This window comes from Vespa mandarinia, chromosome 2, assembly GCF_050613455.1.
Source record: "Vespa mandarinia isolate Hongniang chromosome 2, ASM5061345v1, whole genome shotgun sequence".
Taxonomy (NCBI): Eukaryota; Metazoa; Arthropoda; class Insecta; order Hymenoptera; family Vespidae; genus Vespa; species Vespa mandarinia.
Genome location: NC_140811.1, coordinates 10,915,105 through 10,922,200, shown reverse-complemented (window position 1 = coordinate 10,922,200; position 7,096 = coordinate 10,915,105). Strand labels below are relative to the sequence as shown.

The window sequence follows — 7,096 nt, the reverse complement described above, 5'->3', positions numbered from 1 at the left end:
TCTGAGAAATATTTTTATTTTAAATATTGCTAAGAAACCATTACTCTTTCTTACTACTACCATTTATTTACTATTACTCTTACATTTTAGTAAATGTGTATGTGTGTGTGTGTGTGAATTATTTAGGAATATTTAAATTAAAATATCTATTAAACTAATAATTCTTTGATTTATATCTATGTAGTCTCAATTTAATCTTTGAAATTCAAACCAATTTATTTTTTGTCGCATTGCATGCCCAATAAACTAAATATTACAGCATGTTTATCGCATTTTAAATCACTTTGAGATGTCTATAATAATAATGTATAATTTCGCGAAGTTATTGATTTTTGAAGTGAAGAAAAGGCCTATTTTAGTGTCGTAAATAATACTCGACAACAGGTTGTGTATGAACACTGTCGCATTATCATGCTACCAACAGATTTTGATTGGTTGAACAACAATAATTTTGTTGTTAAGCGACATCTAGTTAGAACGTAGTCATAAGATATAACGTCATATAACACACACGTTTGAAGTCCCACATTTATACATTCGTATTTTGTAAGTCTTACTTCATTTCCTCGCTACAAAATTTATTACTTCGCTCCAAATTATTACTATATACTCGAAGATTTATTTTTATTAAGAATAAGTTATATCTAATATAGAATAGTTGTACTTATAATTGTAACTATACTAAATTATTCTATAAATGTACATTATATAATTTATAAATAATGAAGAAAATTGGATTATAAAGAATTAATGAATTAATGAATATAAATCGGAATCCTTGATTGAGATTTCGTAATCAAGTCATGGTAGAAACTGTCAACTAGCACGACAAGGAAGAATGTATGACTAACTTCTTAGAGAGTAGAAATGCATGTATCGGAAATCATACAAATAGAGGTATCGAATGACAAGATAAGCCACGAAAAAAATAATTATTCAGTGCTCAATGATCTGTTATTTAAACACGCAAAACCGGTTCAAATAAAAAAGGTGAGTATAACCACTTAGATAATATTCAAAAGGTTTTATTATGTATGGATATGTATGTATATATATATATATCGAATAATCGAGCTATTGTACATAGTATATTAACGATTTTACAATAAGTATAATTTATAATTATATGATGCAAAATTAAACATTAATTTTGCAGCAAAAAATGAAATAAATCTGTGTTGTATATATATATATATATATATATATATATACATATATATATATATACACACACATATATATATATACGTATATATATATATATGTATATATATGTATATATATATGTATATATATATATATATATATATATATATACATATATATACAAAACATCATTTAGTATTGACTTCTACTTAATTTATTACGATTTTCAAACGATTGTTTTATTACCCTGTATGTATTTTCACATTTCTCGAATTCTAGATACAAATGCGATGAAATAAAATACGACTGTTTTGCGAGATGAATCGATCGATACGGTCGAAAATTTACTGCTTCTATGTAATTCACTTTCTTGAAAAACTAAGAATTCGCCTGTACGTTCCGTAAAGTAGCATTTGTATCGATATCGATCTGCAAAGCACTCCCGGAACATTTATTGCGTCGTAAGAAAAGCATCGTTCGTTACAATGAGACTATAGTAGGTACTCGCTGGTGGTCGACCATCGGCAAGATTCGAAAGCGTGCAGAAACGGCCAACCACTCAGCCAGCTGGCGTTTTATTCCTCCGTGTGCTACGAAATCGCTTACCGATGTAGCCCGGAAAAAGCCTGGCTGAGTCAGCGACTTGATTTCCTCTTCGCGAGATTCGTTAAACGATTACAACTACGAACGAACGATTTAAGAACGATGCAAATCACGAGAGTAACGGAGAAAAGAAGAGAGAACGTGTTAACGACCATGATCGATCTTAGTCAACCGTGAAGTATAATCTACGAAATGAATGCAGATAGCTTGGTTCGTTGACGTTCTTCGTGGATCGATTTTTACGTCGTAAATGAACAGATGTGTGTGACTCGTCTGCAGTAAAAGGAAGCGGGAGCAACTGCGAAAACATTACTTTAGATAAAAAATATTTCTTCCAATTTTTAATATTATTCTTAATATTAACGATAATTTTTTTCACTTTTGGCGAAACTACGTAATTTTTCTTTAGATATTTATAGTATTTGCCATTCTCTTATCTAGTAATAATAAGGGCACAATAATTATAACTTACAATTAAACTACGTAATCCTCTTATCTTCTCTTATGTCTATCATATATAATCTCTATGGAAAATCGAAATGCATTCCATAATTTTTCGCACAGTGGTTTGCGACATCTTATCTTTTATCCGTGAATTTCTTCTCAAATGAATTATTTCTGCTTTAATTTTTGTTCTCTTCCTCTCTTTCTCTCTTTCTCTCTTTATTTCTCTCTCTCTCTTTCTCTCTCTCTCTCTCTCTCTTTCTTTAGACATTGTCGTGTCGAAAAAAAGGGGAACAAAGAAAGGACAGAGAAGAATAGAAAATAGAATACGTTGAGGTTGCGCAAAGAAGCGCGAAGATACTCTGCACGCAGTCTAAAAGGGAAAGTGGAAATATTCGATCGAGAGTATAAAACGGCTTATCTCAAGCGTAAATTCATATAATTTTGGACTCGATTCGAGATACACCGGGACATGAGACGTGTATTTGACAGCGTGAAATGCGCGCTATCAATGTTTTCTGCTCGCGCGACCTCCGCTACCTTCGTTCTTCTCAAATATCGCTGCTTCCAGTCTACCAAACAAGCCTTCGATAGATTATATCGAACTTTTACTTCAACCGATGTCAGCTATTTGCTATTTACCTACATCGAATTCATCGGAAATCTTTCAAGGTTTATATTTTTCCTTTGGTCGAAATACTAGATACAAATTGATCATTGATAATTAATAATGATGATCGCTACGATGCATTAAAAATGATAATGAAATATGAGGTCGTTGAATTTAAAAAATATGGACTAACTCTTCATTTACATTCTTTACATAAGAGATATGATTACATCAATTACAGTGCACTTTGTGTAATTTCGTTATATCAGTGTTAATATTGTTAAATATTGATTCATTAAAATTTGATAATTGTTGATATAGATTGTTACGTATTAAAAATCTCATTGTCGTTTCCCTTGTTGACGAATAGTTTTCTTTCGTTTCGTCGTTTATAGATCGTACGATTTTCGCTTCTTTGAACAAAAAACGAATCGTTACTAGATAACATCGAATCGAAGATTCAATGTGAAATAGACAGAGAAAAAGAGAAAGAAAAAGAGAGAGATAGGGAGAGAGAGAGAGAGAGAGAGAGAGAGAGAGAGATAGTGAAGGAGGGTTTGAAAGAAGGCACAATAGAAAGTTCCCCAAGCCAGCTTTTTCTATGGAATCACCCTCACTTTCGCTCTTTACACCTTTCCTCACTCAAATAATTTAGATCGAAATCTTTTCATTTACTTTCGATATTTCTTTCGAAGAGCAACGAAGGAGAAGGATAAATATATTGCGTATAGAAAAACCAATGCAATTTATGCGTGACGCGTAAGCTCATTAAGAAGTTCTTGCACAGGAAATATCGAGCCTTTTCTCGATTGCCTTAGAAAGAAAAGAAAGGGGAAGAAAGAAGAAAAGAAAAAATAAATGAGAGAGAGAGAGAGAGAGAGAGGGAGAGTAACAATGGTAAAGCTGAATGAATTTACGTGCGAAGCCGCTCCTTCGTGCGACCCTCCGAGTTTGCCTTGATTACGTATTCACAACCTTCGAACGAGTTAATGATAACATTCCAAACGAATTAAGGTGCAGTGAAGGAAGATTGCGACTCGTCATCGGCCAATATCGGTCCGCCATATCTTTACAATTACGTTCCTTTTTTTATAAAGAGAAAAAAATGGATATTTTTTTATAATAAGGAATTTTTTACAATAAGGGACATTTCTGAAGACGCATTTGTATTAATAAATGTTTAACTCCGATGTAACAGTGCATGGATTCGTCAGATACATAACAGATAAATAAGATTCTATTTTATATATGCAGCCATAATAATTACGCATAAGACGAATACATTACATTCCTGTTTGTAATGATGGAAAAAGATTTTCATATATAATATTTCTGTAGAGAAAATCGAAATGTCTACGCACAAGAGTAAATATTGTGATCATTAATAAGTTGGATACTGCAAACTGCTATGGTTAAGATTGGTAGTCGAATAGAATTGTGGTATAGCAGGCATTAAGGACGCTGTTTTATGAGAGAAGAAAACGAAGGAAAGAGATTTATGAATACTTTGTGCTTGGACCGCGAACATGTCCGGAGAACATCTCGATAGACTCGACTAAACAAGTTTGAGTAACCTGTATCAATTCACAATGTTAACGAGTTTATCGAGAATCTATTACTTTTACGCGACGTATACGTTAATAATATTTCTATATTTTTCTATTCTCTTTTCTTCTCTTTCTACGCAACCTACGGAATTGGCCGAGGTCGCGAGAGTTTATGATCGCGAGCACGTTTCTTTACGCTCGATCGAACGCATTCTTTGATGGATCGGAATGCTCTCCATGCTGCGGTTCGTGAGTTTAATGAGAAATGAGTTTACACTTTGTTGGTCTGATTATCGTTTGCTTCCTTTTGAATCTCGTAAACAAGTATGGTTTCGGTTAAACCGCCCAGTTTCATAATATATTTCATTTTGTTTACTTTATTAATTACTTAAATAATGATGAGTAATCATTTAATTAAAATAATTGTATTTAGAAATAATAAATATTAGAGTATTCGGATGAAAATATTAGAGTATTAGAGTAATTGGAAATCAAATTGATAAAATTTTAATACTTAAGGAAAGAGATATATAAGAAGAAATTAAAAAAAAAAATATATATATATATATATATATATAAAAGAAGATTTTTTAGGCAAAATAAATTATTCTTCCTTGTTTGATATTTTGCCATCATTGAAATAAAATAATTAAATTTAAAAGGCTAATAATTGAAACAGATAAGACTTTATAAAATACATTTATTTATTTGATCCAATTGATATAAAAGTTATAAAAATCTATCTAATATAATTGCAATAATATGATAAGGAAATATACATTATGATAATATATTACATGTAGATATTTGATACAGAAATTTTAATTTTTTTCTAATATTGAATATGACCATTAACGAATTTGTATTAATGACTTATACGCGATAATAGATATTTATTTAAGTCATGATCGATATTTTATTGAAATAGCGAATAACAATTTAAATGTAGATTTGCGAAAGTTGCGATAAGAAATGACATATGTAGGTAGTAATGCAGTATGAATGCTATTGATAAAAAGAATATAACCGAAAGTGTAAGAGAACGGTTTAACAAATGCCAAGACACGTTTTATTTAACATCTCGTTTAAGCAGTAGACAAAAGGCGATACTAGAATCTAGTAGGATTGATTTCAACGTTTGCGTTATTATATTATTACATAATGGTCTAATCGCACGCAAGGAACCCACATAACTAATAGAGCATGAAAATATGCCTATCGGAATATGACTGACAAGTAAAGAAGTCACAGAAATGTTTATTAAACCCGCATCGTGTCTATCGATAGAATGCCATTTACGAAATGAATTTGATGAGCTCGTTCTTGTAAAACAACGTATGTAACGGTTGTCCGAGAATATTTGACAAGTACATTCATCGAGTTGGATCTATTATTGAAAAAATAGATTTGTGTAAAATGTTCGGAAAAATAAGACGGGTACCTGCATATGTGATATCGATTTGAACGGACATCTTTGCTAATATTTGCCAAAGATGAAGAAGAAAGACAGAAAGTTACCTAAGCGATCGTAATAGAAAATTACTGGCTGTAGTCTACTTACGAAATAACCGTTCCACCTTTCTGTTCGTAATTGCTTATTGTATTATAAGGAGCAGTAGCCCGACGATCGTTATATTGGTTGAAACTTATTACGGATGATGAAGAAAACAGTCAGAACCTATTCGGAAATTAATAATTTCATAAGAATTTACATCGAACATGCTTTTTCACACCGAGAAAATAGCGTTATCGTATGTACACCAAGCAAAAACGAATTGAACGCGAAGACAAAAATTTCATCGACGTGTTCCAGACTCGCTCGTTTCGCAAGTAACACCCACTTTGTAAGATACATCGCGGTCGATCGTTTAAATAAAAAAAAATAAAAAAAATAAAAAAAAATAAAAAAAAAAATAAAAAAAATAAAAAAAAAATAAATACAAAGAAAAAAGTATCGGCAGAGTGTTGAAATAAAGTTGGCGAACCTATTCCAAGACTGCCGCAGTCGACAGCTACTTCGAAAGCCTATCTCGAAACGTTGATAGTTCTTACCTCGGTTCTGACAGGTGTCGGGCAGATTGCCAGCTTCCGAACAATTCGCACGGAGTACTTTCGAGCGCAACGAAAGTCGCCGGAGCAAACTTTGCTCCGTTCTCCCATTCCTGTAGCTCACGATGTTGACTCGAATGAACGATAGGATAAGAAAGACCAGCACGAAACAGAGCGTCATGTAATATGCATGCATTTTTTTGTGATAGTACGTATATGTGTGCGTTTTACGTACGATAAATTCTATTATTCCTAAAGTAATTCTACGAGTCTCTTCTACTCAATGGAATTTGAAAGGAGGAAATTAAAAATGTAGACGTAAATGGGAGGGGAACTTCGTTGAGAATATTTCGACGAAAATAATGAAAGAGAAATATATGAAAACGTACGATAATTATACATAAGAGATGTTAATTAAAAAAAAAAGCTTATTCGATTGGAAAACTCATTCGCGAGATAATTGGAAAATTCTGGAATATGCATTGAAGGAAAGAAAGAACAATAGAGAGAGAAAAAGATGGAAGGAAGAATGGAAGGAAGAATGGAAGGAAAAAGGGTACAAATTCTCATTTCGAAAGGTATATACGAGAACGTTAAAATATGAGCCGATCTATGGACGGTTTCATGATCGGATTATTCGTAGGATAGTGATATTTCTTCATAAAGTCGTCTTCTATGCCGTTTTATAAGTAGTCTA

At 32.1% G+C, this 7,096-nt stretch overlaps 1 long non-coding RNA gene across 3 annotated transcripts in view; it reads right to left on the bottom strand.

Annotated features, from left to right (window-relative positions):
- The window catches only part of LOC118445073 (uncharacterized), a 30,115-nt gene extending 23,465 nt beyond the window's left edge, over positions 1-6,650 (bottom strand). Inside the window, exons 1-3 of one of the 3 annotated variants that reach the window (XR_004839144.2) lie at positions 6,403-6,650; positions 5,912-6,028; positions 5,342-5,737 (exon numbers count right to left, since the gene is read on the bottom strand). This is a non-coding gene — a long non-coding RNA (uncharacterized LOC118445073). Of the gene's footprint in view, positions 1-5,341; positions 6,029-6,402 lie in introns of those variants that run through there. The other 2 variants (XR_014981885.1, XR_014981884.1) reach the window with 2 other exon arrangements.
- Between the last annotated feature and the right edge of the window lie 446 nt (positions 6,651-7,096).